This window comes from Pinus tabuliformis, chromosome 6 (assembly GCF_031772625.1).
Source record: "Pinus tabuliformis cultivar Carrire ecotype Pingquan chromosome 6, CPIR1, whole genome shotgun sequence".
Taxonomy (NCBI): domain Eukaryota; kingdom Viridiplantae; phylum Streptophyta; class Pinopsida; order Pinales; family Pinaceae; genus Pinus; species Pinus tabuliformis.
Window position 1 is genome coordinate 1,912,523,444 of NC_142292.1, and position 14,565 is coordinate 1,912,538,008.

Sequence of the window (14,565 nt, forward strand, 5' to 3'; positions counted from 1 at the left end):
TTTAGCAAACAGATATTACATGCAGTATGCCTCGAAATGCCTAGAACTGAAGGTGTTCAATTGGTGTGAGGCGATACTTCCTGTCGTAAAAGAACAAATGTCCAAAGTAAAGAATGGAAGAACCAAGAAATTTGTTTATGGATCCATATAGACTGCTTTTGCTTTGGAAATAATTCCCCTGAAGCAACCTCAAAACATTTCACTGGGATTATCGGCACCGATAGAACCACGAATGTAGAGATGGTTGGATCTTATGGCTAGACATGCCCTCTAGTAACAGATCTCCTCCTCAGATTCCTTTTTTGAGTGGTTCAACCACCAAGATATGGTGTTTGTAGAGTATCCATATGTCGGGATGGATTTCCGCGGTGATCCGGATTTTGCTTTACCAGCTGGTGAGCAGTGGAGTGCTATAGGTAAAATGATTCAACCACCTCTTTGTTTTTTTTAGTTTTATAATGTTTATGTGTTTTCGATGTAACCAAGACTAAATAAACTCATATGTGTGTGTAGATATTGGATCAATGTGACCAGTGGCACACCCACTAGAGGCAGATGACGCTCCCATAAGAGAGGCTGTAGGGAGGTCCATCATTTGGGATCTGGACATACCAGAGGCCCTGGCAGTGTTGCAGGATTAGATTGAGGGCCTCACTGTTGGAATTCAGGATGTCAGGACCGATGAGTTACCTTTGAGGTTACAACACCATACTACTAGTGTACCGAGTCGCTAGACTAGGCTCCTACACGTGATAGCACATGCGGTGACATGTTATCACCAGCATCACTAGTCTAGGCTATTTTTCTGCATTCATTTTGAGTTTCTTGGTCAGATGACCAATTTTGTCTTGTGCACTAAACATTTTATAAAAACTATAAACAACTATCTACTTTTGATTTTTGGAGTTTTATTTTGGCTAAGTGATGAAATCCTAATGCAAATGTCGATGTGAAATGCTTTCTTTATAAATGTTGCAAATATCTATTTAACACATGTCTAATGAATCAGTTAATTTGTTTAAGTTTCTTGAAATGTGTTGATATTGAATGGAATCAAAATGCCTTTCCAAAATACTAACTCTGAGGAACATTCGATAAATAGCCGGTGTCCGAACGGAATAAACACTAGTAAGCTGTAGAATGACGAGTTGTGAATCTAGCCTAACAATGTGTCAACATATGCCATGTGAAATGGCATCAGAGAGAAGTTCAATCAATGCGCTATACACAGTGATGTTGATCGTCGATCGACCAATACATATCCTCCTAAAACTCACTAATTTTCCACTTGGGGTGAAAATGGCCCAGGCCACAGAAGATAGGTTTTGTGTACTAGACTAGCTCCGTCGACATACCCAACAAATGGCTCCAAAAAGTTTGGAATCTGCAACAAATGTGAAGTGGATTACCTAACCAAAATGACAACTCTAAAAGAAAACATGCAATAAAAGCACATATACAATGAGCTTACTACGCTTAATCAAGCATAGTAATGTTTGAGATACAACCCATTTTGGGGCTGCGACAGTGGAATCCCATCGTCATCGACTAGCGCGTAGGCTCCTTTTGTCAATACTCGTTTAACAATGTAAGGACCCATCCATAATGGTTCAAATTTACCTGCTCCTAATTTGTCAGAGTCCTGATCGTAAAGCAAGACTAGGCCACCCTATGAGAAGTCACGAGGGTTGAAATTTTTGTCATATTATGCCTCAATGCATTTCTTATGTGCTTTGTTAGCCAACACGGCATCATGACGGGTTTCATCCAGATGGATTAATTCCAAGAAACGAGCCTCTTCTTCAGAAGTTTTAGGAAGTAGATCGATTGCAAGCTTGAGGGATTAGTTTTCGAACTGAATTGGTAAGACTACTTCTAGACCATACACCAACCGAAAGGGCATAAATCTAGTCGCATTTCTCACTAAATTCATATATGCCCACAAATTTGAGTACAGGATTAAATGCCAATTTCGTTTATGGACTCCAATCATTCTTTACAACATGCTCTTTAGGTCTTTGTTGATTGCCTCAACTTGTCTGTTAGCTTGCGGATAATATGGAGTAGAACTATCATGGGACAGTCCTAATTTGGCAGTTAATTCGATCATCATGTGATTGCAAAAATCCGATCCATGATCTGTGACTATAGCTTGTGGTGCACCAAATCTAGAAACTACATTATTAAAAAAGAAAAGAGTAGTCGTTTCACCACTGTTGTTCAATGCAAGCATCACCTCGGTGCATTTTGTAAAATAGTCGACAGCGACTATAATATACACATGCCCCCCGGCTGAGGTGGGGTTACATGTCATGAAATCAATGCCCCATTTAGTGAATGGACCAACATCAACAACTCGATGCAGTGGTGTAGGTGGTAATCTGGTTTTGCGATAAAAAATCTGACAAGCATGGAAACTTTTGATTGCAATTATGCAATCTTTGAATATGGTGGGCCAGAAGTAGCCAGCTCATAAGATTTTTTGTGCAGTAGTGTAACCAGATAGATGCCCCCCATAAGAACCTGAATGACAATCATTCAAAACTTTTTCAGCCTCCTCATGCATGAGGCACCTTTGTAGAACCATATCGACACAACGATGGTAAAGTGTATCACCAATGATCAAATAGTGTTTAGCTTGGTATCAAATACATCGTTGTTCAGAGCGAGAGGTGTTAGGCCTAAAATTTTGGGTTTGGAGATAGACCAGTATATCTCTGTACCACGGATCTCTTGGCGATATTAGAAACAGAGTCTCACCCACGATTGATGCTTCGGATGTTAAATTGTTGGATGACTAGGGAAGGTCACAAAGTAACTCTACAAAGATGGGAGATTTCTTTGATTTGGATTTGGTGAATTCCAGACCAAACTCCTACAAAATGGCTATCCATTTGGAATATTTTCCCCCCAGTAATTGACACGACAGAATGTAAGTCATAGGGTTGCAATTTGACACAATGGTAGTTTTGCGAAAGAGTACATAGTGTCGAAATCTCTGTACTGCTTGAATGGCTACTAAAGCCAAATTTTCAACATAAGAGTACTTGTTTTTTGTATCATAAATATTACGACTTAAATAATATATAGGATGTTCAATTCCGTTATCTTCTTGCACTAAAACCATAGTGATGGTTGTATCTACAGCGTTGAGATACAGGTTGAAGTCATTTTGATAGTTAGTAGCATACATTAATGATGATTTTATCAGGGAATCTTTTAAAGCATCAAGGGAAGCTTGCACAACCTGATCCCAGTGGAAGTGTACTCATTTTTTGAAAAAACGTGTATAACCTTTAGTGAGCTCAGCATAATGTGGAATGAATGTCCTTAGAAAGTTAGATTTCCCTTGGAGTCTTTGAATTTGGATCAAATTTCAAGGTGGAGGCATGTCAAGGATTGCTTGAAGCTTAAAGGGGTCAAGTCGAATTCCATCCTTAGAAACTACAAAACCAAGCAATTGACCAGAACCAACACAATACACACATTTGTGCGGATTGAGTCATATCTTGTATTATCAGCAACGTAAAAATATGGCTCTCAAATGTTGTGGATGATCAATCCATTTTCACGAATGGGCAGGCAGATCGTCGAGATATGGTTGAATGATTTGTTTGATGTCATGGAAGGCATAATTTATTTCCCTCTGAAAAGTTGTCCATGCGTACTTCAAACCAAAAGGTAATTTACGATATGTGAATGTGCCCCACGGACATATAAATGCAATTTTTGACTGGTCCTGTGGGCGGATATTGATTTGATTATATCTGGAAAATCCATCCATGAGTGAAAAGATTTCGCATCTGGCACATTCATCAATAATTTGGTCGATAAAGGGTGTAGGATAGTTTTCCTTTGGACATGCTTGATTTACATCCCTATAGTCGATGCACACTCTAATCGTACATTATTTTTTCATCACAAGAACAATATTCGATATCCAATAAGTGAGAGGAATAGGGTAAATGAAGGCATCATGCAAAAGTTTTTCAACCTATGCTTTAATGGTAGCGACTTTCCTCAGATGGACAGGTCAAAGCCGTTGTCGTACTGGTTTGACATCTGGATACATCTTGATTTCATGTTCAACAATTCTCGAGTCAATGCCTAGCATTTCTTCATATGACCATGAAAAGACATCTCTGAATTTGTGACAAAGAGCGCAATAAACCTCTAGTTCTGATGGAGAACAAGATTTGCCAATGTGAATATTCTCTACAATATTAGGTTTGGTCAAAATATTAATGGCGATAGTTTCTTCAATGTTGGACACATTTTTTTGGGAATCTACTGTATTTACGGAATTTAATAAAAAAACAAAAATTGAAGGATGATTGAGGTTGTTTGAATAATCTTCATTGTCATCTCGAAGGTTGGAACGATGGTGGTAATCTTCCCACGGCATCTCTTCTATCATCATTGATTGGATGATCCCTTTGTCTGTAGAATGTATACGAGACCAAGGATCAGAAGAGGTACCATATTCTAAAGACCTATCTACCCAAACACTCGTCGAGTGCTGATTTGGGTTTGCCATCCAAGCCCAGAAAACTAATTGCTAAAAATATTCGATGGAGCTTGGGGGAAATGCCTCACGATGATCCTCACTATCAAAATAGTCGGAACTCTTCTTAAACTCATATGATGTAGAAGAGATCGTTTGACAGGTTTCCACTGTGGCCACTTCCATGAAACTAGATGGAGGCTGGAGGGAAAAAGTACCCATTAAGGAAGGGTCTTTTAGGATGCCTACTCCAACATTTTTAAGCAATTGTGAACTTCCATGGATCAATGGAATGCTTCCAATAGCTTGTGAACCGTTAGCAAAAAAGGCTAGTTGGTCAACGATTGTGATTCCACCTTGGAAGGCAAATGTAATCTTTACGAAATATGTAGACACAACGGCAGCCATAGCATAAATCCAGGGCCTTCCTAGTAAAATATTGTAATCAAGGTTTCCATCAATGACCTCAACTTCAATTTCTATTTTCTTGCCCCCTAGTTCAACTTGCAAGCTACTTAAGATCCCATATGGAGTGTACATTCTTCCATTGAATGCTTTTAATGTTGTTGGTGATCATGATGAGGGTGGTGAACCAAGAGTTTTCCAGCAATTCATTGACATAATACAGGTAGATCCCCCCTCATCAATGATGGTTCAATGAACATTTTTATTGAGGGCTTTTACCTATATAAGGAAAGTCAGTTGTGCTGGTAATTGAGGTGTATATCCTTTATGATTAAAGGCCACAAGGTTGGAATCCGTTGGATCGATCCCACCTATTGCTGATAAGAAAGCCTGCTTTTGGGAGGGACAATTTTGCAAAACCTCAAGTGTCGACATGGCGGATGGAAATTGAGCCAGATCCTCCACTATATTATAATTTTTAGCAGCTTGAGCACGAGGATTAAATGTCAATTTATGTATGACTCCCCTTGGTGGCTTTATATTTAATTCAGGAATAATGGGTGGAACAACTTCTAGCGAAGTTGTATCAAACCACTAGGTTGATCCGTAGCTTGGTTGTTTGACGATGATGGATTCCCATAATCTTTGTTCCTTGTCGATACCAAAGCATCATTTTTCTTTTTTGAGATGGATAGCATTAACACTTGGGATGTAGAGGCATTATCGATAGAAATCAGATTAGTTTTTGGGTTTGGAAATGGATCAGTCAACACCGTTGAGGTATTCGAAGCCTTCAAAAGTTTCTAGCCCTCAGATCGATGTGGACAATCTCTCGTATAATGCTTCTCTTTACATATTAAACATGGATAACCAGGAGGTTTCTTCGCTGCAGTAGGGTTCTCAGATGATTTTTCAGGAGTGGAATTCTCCTGTTTATTCTTGTTATTTTTCTCTTTCTTCTTGCCCTCGTTGGTTGCTTTGGATTTTTGCCTTTGTCAGATGAGACAACATTAATCTCCAAGTCAAGAGGTTTGTCATTTGCATTCTGACTAGAAACAACAAGAGCTTGACTAGATGGGCCTTTGGCAGTTTCCGTGCTTGAGGCATCGATCACACCATCACCGGCATGAGAGTCCCTACTCAATTTAGGGGGAGGTGGCGCATACCTAGGATAAGATGGAATCGCCTGAGCAGTAGGTCTTTGCATACCAGCATAATGTATCTGATGTTGGTAACCTTGATAAGGTTTTTGGACATAACCAGTATAGTGTGGTTGTTGATAACCGTTTTGAAAATGCAACTATCCATAACCTACAAAGCCTTTTTGTTCAGGTCCTTGGTAGGCTTGATATTGACCAAATCTAGTCTGAGCTTGTAAACCAAGCCCAAACTGAGGTTGGGTTTGTTGGAATTATGCTTGTTTGTATTGTGGCCACCATGGTTGTTGGACCATTTGATATTGCCCAATACCGTAGGATTGACCAAGTTGCGGATAGACAATACTCGTTTGTGCCTAAGTCGTTCCATATAAAGAAGCACTAACCTGAGGTTGCGGTCGAGCCATAGGGACAAGTGGCTGTTGCAGCACAACCTCAGAGACTTGAGTCTTCTACCTCGAAACTTGAGGTTGCAACGAAGAAGGAATAGGTTGAACAGGTTGTGCTTGTGTTTGTGACACAGTCGTAATAGCAAGTTTCGTGGGAATATTCGACACAGGTCAGATCGGTTGCGTTGGATATACAATCCTTGGTTGTTCTGGTAGTATTGGTATCCAACCACTAGATGTAATTCCAGTTTGACCTGAATACTCTTGGAAAGTCCCATATGGTTGTTTCGTAGGAGGAAACAATGAAAACTGCTCTCCATATGGCGACAATCTAGTGTTTAAAGGATATATCAGCCTTTGAAAACGGGTTTTCCCAAATTGATACTAGCATGCAGGATCAAATTGCTAAGTTTCTGCATAAGACATACCAGATGGGATTCCGAATGGATAAATCGGAGCAAACCATGGTGTTGAAGCAGCCCCTGAGTGGACTCCAAATAGTGATTGATAACCAGCTGGAAAAAAGGGTATACCAGCAAACATTGTAGGAACAACAGTAGGAGGTTCTCCTATAGCTACATCAGATGACACATTCCTAGATGTTGATGGTTTCTCAGACATGTTTAGTCTATCCAAAATATTTCCCAGTGATTCGATAGGAACTTGCGATGAAGGAGGATTAAAGGAACCAAACTCAGGAGTAGAAGGATAAAAATTAATCCCAGTTCCAAAATGAAACAGGGTACTAGATGGGGGATCCTCTACTATCTCCTCTATAGCAATCAGACCAGGTGGAAGAGGTAGACCGTCAGGTCCGTAAAATATTTCTGGGGCCGAAGAAGGTATAGCTTCTACAGTGATAGATACTCTAGGGGTGATACCCTCTGAATACTGAAACTCGACTTCTAGATGTTCAGGTAAATGAACTTCAGTCTCAAAGGGAGGTTCTTGAACAACTACTATTTCAAATGTAGCCTCAGTTTGAACTGAGATGGTTTCTAGATTAACTCTAGATGGAGTTGTTTTAGGTATAGAAGTGTTTAGTGCTACACTAGGATCAATTCTAATGTCCTCTTGTAACCGTGAAACTTCTTCTCTAAAGGTAGATGTACCAGAAATAATCGGAGTAACTGGAGTCTTTGGCAATGTTGAAATAAAAGTTTCAAATAAACAAGATGAATTGGACTCAGTTAAATGAGACCATTTTGCCCAGATTAGCTTCGCTTTTGGAGTCAAAGATGGTTGACTCACTAGTATCCAGGAGTGACTGGGTTTTGATTGACTTTCTTCCATGATTGCAGATTACTTGATGAACTCAAAATTAAGGGGAAAATGAGTCTATTCCGAATTGAATTAATTTTAATGATGCTTTGACACATCTTTGCTTTTTTAGTTTTTAAGAGTCAAGAAAAAGCTCAATATGACTCTAGTATCCTTTGATTTTTAATGAGCCTAACAGGACAAGTGCTCAAATGGAATTTTTCTTTTAAAGAGTCGAAAATGAATGAAAGTGACTACTCTGGAAAATCTAGACAAAGGGACTACCAAACCAATCACAAAATTGCAATATACACCTTGGTGATAAATTAAAGAGAAATTACCAAGGACTTATATATAGCAGTCAATCTTCCTAAATGTTGTGTTTAATGCATTGCGATCAATAAGGCAGCAGACTCGGCTTCCTATGATAAAGGATATAAGCCTATTGTGGTCTCCCAATATATATATGTGACGGTACGGGGAGCACAAGTCTATGCTAGTACTTGTCGTATCAAGGAGGAGGAATCACCCAACCTTGAATGAAAACGATAGTCACTAATTTTAATGACGTTGGAACACGTCTCTAGCCTAGACCTCTAGATATGTTGTGTTGAGGTCCAAACAATTGTTAGGTTCATTGAAATTTATTTTAAAGTTGATCTTGTTTAGAGTTTGTCTTTCAATGGTTCACCACATGATGATGATTTGAAATTCCTAAAATGCAATCTACAATGATAAACAATCTTTGTTTACATTGAGTAATGAAAATGCTAGCTACTAGGGAAAGAAAATAACAGTGCAAAGAGCAAAGAGCAAAGAGCACACCCTAGTGCATTTCCCTAAATCATATTTTCGAACAAAAATATAAAAAATGCTAAATTAAAATGCATGTATTTGTTTTCATTCTCCTTAATGTGAAAAATGCCAATAAGGGAAACTAAAAGCAGCAAAGATTTGAAATATTTCATTCAAAATGACATTTTCGACAATTTCCTCTTCAAAAGAGAAAGGAAGACTCAATGACACTTTTCAATTTTGAACAACAAATGCTTTCAACACTTCAAATATAAAAAAAATCAAACAAATACATGAAGAAAAGTTCAATTGATTATCAAGGGAAGGAAGAATCCATGACACTTCTCTTTTCGACACAAAACAACAATTACGACACTTTTGTATCAAACTGACAAATCGATTTAAACAATTTTTCAACAATAGATTGTAAATGATGAACAAACAAACAAAAAAACATTGACTAATCCTAATTTAATTGAGGCTGATCTGTGTGATGCAAGTAGGATTCAGTAAGGAGGCATTGTTCATGTGCAGCAAAACAATCAAATAAAATTGAAAACAAGGTCAAAAGCCCTCGATTTCTAGAATGGAAAAAGAGTTCAGCTAGTCATCACACCTGGGCTTCACAGAAATAGAGACGCATCACACTTACTACACTCAGGAGGTGTGATGCATACTGAGTTACAGTGGAAGACAACGCAATGGTCTAGGGAGCACAACTGAAATGGGTTTTGGCTCAGATGTGCAATTGTTTTCAGTGAGTTAAGCTGGGCTTTGATGAGAAGTAAAGATAAAAGTATAGAGAAATGTCTTGAGAAGTTACTGAGCTACCAAAAGGCCATCTAGATGTGCTTGTAAGTAAAATGTTTAATTCATAAACTAAACCAAAGATTGACTAAAGCAACATTCATCTACTATGCAATTGCAGAGAAAGAGCAGTTCAAAGGCTACCTGGATTACTTTAGGCTCTCTCTACAGTTTATAAAACAAACAATAACAACAAACAAACATTTGTTCTTCCCCAGCGGAGTCGCCAAATTTTTTATGGGAAAACTAGTATTCCTAACGAATGCTAGCCCTCTAGGTTTGGTAGCTGCTCTAGAAACAACAGTTTAAAGCAATTCAACGATTTCTTCTATGTGTAACAGATAAGAGAAAGATAATGGAACCAATGTGGAACTCTCTCTTAATCCCTTACTTGATCTCTCTCCCCTTTGACAGACCTTGCAACTCCTCCGCATACTTAACATGATTGGAGAGTACCTACATAAGTACAATAACAAAGAACCGTCAAAGCATCATGATCTATTACAACATAAACATTACAGAATCAGATATATAATGAACAAATGATAGCATTCACAAATGATAACATTCACAATTTCATAATCATATGGAAGAAAACTTGAAGAACTTTATTAATAGAAGGGAGAATTACAACCCAGTTGTTTGATCCAGCATCATCCTCCCAGCTTCAATCCTTGTTCACCTCATGAAATAGCAAGATCACTCCAACAATACAATGCTCCTTCCTCAATTACAAACTATCACCACTTCCTTGCAATTCACAATATTCCACCCTCTGGATCTTTTGAATTGGAGATCCATTTATAGATGCGTGCAAGGGTGTGAGTCATCCATGGGGTTTGATTAGTGTCATTCCACTTGGAGATTTCTTAGATCCCTTATTCATCCTAGGGTGAATTCAGAGAGGCAGTGGCACAGGAGAAGTTTCTAGAAGATTCCATGAGCAACCACCTAACAAACTATCTCAGAAATTTGTCCATCCTCGCCCATCGGACCCTATAGAAGGCCTAATCAGTATGCATCACACCCTGGCAGTGTACCACTCAGTATGCATCACACTCTGCTAGTGGAGCAGTCAATATGGTTTAATTTAGGCCATTTCTGGATGGTTTCTCAAGTGGAACTTTTGGGGAATGATGTATACAGATGACTATGTTCCTTTAGGGCATGAAACAACACTTTTAGGGGTTGATGAGCCCTATTTTATGGACATATAAGTTTGGGTTTGATGTGCCCAAATATGTCTATAACACCACTAGACCTGATTTGGCTTATGCATTTAGTGTGCTAATCCAATCTATGTCTAAGCCACTTGAAGGCCACTGGAATGCAGCAAAGAATGTTTTGAGATATCTATAAGGTACTATAGACTATGGAATTATTTACACTGACTCTTTTGATTTTAGACTGGTAGGATTTAAAAATTCAGATTGGGCTGGAAACGTAGATGATTGTAGATCTATAACAGATTATGCATTCAGCCTTGGATCTAGGGTGGTCACATGGAGTTGCAAGAAGAAGAACATAGTCTTCGTGTCTTCATTGGAGGCAGAGTATCAAGCCATGTGTGCATTAACGTGCAAGGCAGTTTGGTTGCGGAGACTTCTCCATGATGTTGGGGAAGAATAGACAGTCGCAACAACAATCAGATGCGACAATCAGAGTTTAATCAAGCTAGCCAATAATACAGTGTTCCAAAAAAAGACTAAACATATTGACACTCAATTCCACTTTGTCAAGGAAAATGTGCAATCCAAAGAAATTCATTTGGAATATTGTAATATATATGATAATGTTGAGGAAATTTTCACTAAGGCTCTTGGAAAAGTTAAGTTTCAAATGTTCCGGGAGATGTTAGGCATATATGTGAATCCATTCTCTATTAAGGGGAACTCTTGAAGATAATGGAGAATATCCTAGAATAGGTAGAGTTGGTTCACATAACATTGGGATATGAATTAGTTTTTATTTCTTGAGATGTTGTTCTAACTTCCCTAAAACCAAGTTTTCTATCTAACATCTAATATGGATGAACAATGTAGAGCATTCTATAGAGCCAAACTCTTCTGGTTGAGACTCTCTTTCGTAAGATGACTAGTGGGTTTTATTTTTATTAATACAAGAATTGTCATTTTTATCAAAGTGCTGTTATGAGATACTTATTACCCTCTTTCTCAATTCAGAACCATTAGAAGCATTAGCTGTAATATTTTCCAGCAATTCTCGTCATCGTCATATTGGCTAGTAGCAACTTCATCGACCATCCATTCATCATCGGCATTATCATTTGAAAAGCAAATAGAAATGTCAATACGTTGTCCATCGGTAATGAAAATACCACCTAGAATTGGATCAGTGCAGCTAAAGCATCTGGGCTTAAAATTGTGGTCTGGACACATCTGGTACTCGTCCAATGTGACCTTAATACCCCTATGGATCACAAGCATGAACCCCGTCATGGGTGTTGACCAAGGACATATCAGGTTTTTCCAAATAGTAAGGCGTCAACGCTGCATCAGGTTGTGTGGATTTTATATGTTTAGCCGTTTCAATTGGTATGGTAAACAACATGGTGTACCGATTCAATTTGAAAACTTTTTATTCATTTTTGGGTAGATTACAAATAATACCCCTACAATTTGGAATATCCAAATTCCATGAAATTATTTCAGTGTCTTATGCAAAAAGCTCGATAGATTTTCGTTCTTTAATTGATCCAATGGAATGCTTTGAAACTTTCGGTATGGATTTTCATCTTCATCTCCTAGAACTATTATGAAAGAATTATTATTGTTGTAAAAAATATGTAGTTTCAACATCAATTACATAACTCAATCTTATGGATGTCTCATCATTACTCGTGAGAGGTGAGATTTTATGTAGGCCAAATGTGTTGAAGATAATGGAGAATATCCTAAATAGTGTGAGTTGGTTTAGGTGACCTCAGGATATGAATTAGTTTCTATTTCTTATGTTATTATTATATAATGTGTTATGTACATCAACAATGTAGAGCGTTCTGCAAAGCCAGACTCTCCTGGTTCAGACTCTCTTTCATAGAGCTGACCAATGAGTTTTATTTCTTTTAATACAACATTGCCATTTTTATGATGCCCTCGTGGGCTTGGCATGCCCTACTGTGAGGAAATAAGATAATATATTTATATTGTTTTAATTTTTTGTTTTTCCATTGCATATGTGACTGTGAGAATTGATCATTTTGCCATAAAATATGTGAAGGTTTACTGATATATCTTTAGGTCGTATGATTGCAGCAGCAATTACAATTGTAAAGATGTAGTGATAAATGGCATATTAGATCAGATCAGAGATCACTGCCTGTCACAGTTATGAGGGCTTATTGAACAACCCAGATCTGAAGGCATTGCATGGAGTGGAGTGGAGAGAGGCGAATTTGAACATTAAGAGTCGAGTGAACCGATAATCGATTTTGGAAGCAATAACTTCTGCTCAGCAAACATTGAAGCTCTACAACAGGGTTCTGCCTAATGGCTTGGTGCTGTACACAGGAACTATTGTCATAGAAGATGGAAAAGAGAAGAAGTTGTGGATGGTAATGGAATTTTTTTTTTTCTCTGGTACTCTATGTGGTAACACTCATGAAGTGCTTCACAAGTTTACTGTAGACCTCCCTAAAAAGCACAGAAGGGGAGGGAAAGCAGCCCTACGGTTTGCACGTCTTCCGATGGAGAAGTGTCACAACTATGTTCAAAAAACAACAGAGCTGGCAACTCAGTTTTACATTAATCCAGCAATGAGTCAACCCAATGTTTCTGGTTTGATTTTGGATGGATCCGCAGACTTTAAGACAGAGTTGAGTCAATCTGACATGTTTGACCCAAGGCTTCAGGCTAAGATATTGAATGTTGTGGATGTGTCGTATGGAGGAGAGAATGGATTTAATCAAGCAATTGAACTATCTCATCTTAGAGACGAGTACACCTACCACCTACCACTGTTGTACTTACCGAGTGGTCGATGCCACAACTGATTACATATCAAGCTAATCTACGAGTACACCTGTCACCCTTGTTCCTATCCCACCCTTGTTCCTATCCCGTCTTTGATTTCCACAACTTGATGTCACTAGAGAACACATAACAAAGGGTAAAGAACACATAACAAAGGGTATGCATGCCATCCACTGCCTCCAACAAAAAAAGCAACAAATATTATGTCATGTGATATGACCAATGCACTTACAGGATCCCCATTCGTGAGATAGTTGAAAGTTCATAAATGGTAATAACGATTACTATTTGGTATCTTACCTATCAACTCTCAAATTTTGAGGTGGTTGAAATAATTCATGGATAACCAGCCAGGCCTATACATTTAGGGATTGTTTGACTTACAGGACGAACTAATCAGTCAACAATCTACTTCTAATGCAGATAATGCCTCTGCCTCCAGTAGGGTTTTGGCAACCTTTTATCATCCATAGAATGATCTCCTAAGAATGCAAAGTATCTCGAATGCCGAAGGTCCATTGGGCTTGGGCAGCATCCGATGATTGGTTATTCATCTCGTTGTTGAAAGAAGGTGAAGGGGAATTTGTTCAAAAGCGGATTCTATGAGAAACAGATGGTGTGAGAAATAGTAAGATCAAAACATTTTTTTATTAGAACTGCCTGTCGGGTTTCCCGCTCTGTTTTCCATTTTTTTGATAAATAAATAAATAATTGGCAAACATAACATAGCATTTTCAAAGTTGAAAATTAAGTGTGTATTTGATATTTTTTTGGGGTGAAAAAGTGAAAATATATATCATATTGATTTAGCTTAGTCATTAACTTTATTCTAATGGTAACCATCTTATATCGAAGTTATTTAATTGAATAAAAGAAAGTGTCTAAGAAATTTAGTCGACAAAGTAAGTATTTGAAAATGTAAAGTGGATGAGAGTATTAACTAAATTTTGAATATTAATTTAAATAAAGCCATTTGTTTTTTAGTGAGCTTAGATTTATTTTAAATAAGAAAGTATCAAAGTTTTAGAGATCTAATCTCGTTTCATTCTAAAAGAGGTTTGCATCTCAAGAGATTTGATCACAATTAATGCTTGGTAGATCACAAGTTAAAATCAATCTAAACTAGTTTAATTTCCCCTTTAAATAGACTATTTTTTTTTTTGCGCCAAGAGACGCTATACACCCCACTATGGGGTAGATGCCAAGTATAAATGTTTAGCGTTTTACATTAAATAAAGTTAATCTAATGTCAATGT

The 14,565-nt window shown here is 37.9% G+C and overlaps 1 pseudogene; it reads left to right on the forward strand.

The window, feature by feature from the left end:
• Window positions 1–12,894: 12,894 nt before the first annotated feature.
• On the forward strand, window positions 12,895–13,329 carry LOC149266828 (eukaryotic peptide chain release factor subunit 1-2 pseudogene; annotated as a pseudogene).
• The last annotated feature ends 1,236 nt before the right edge of the window (window positions 13,330–14,565 follow it).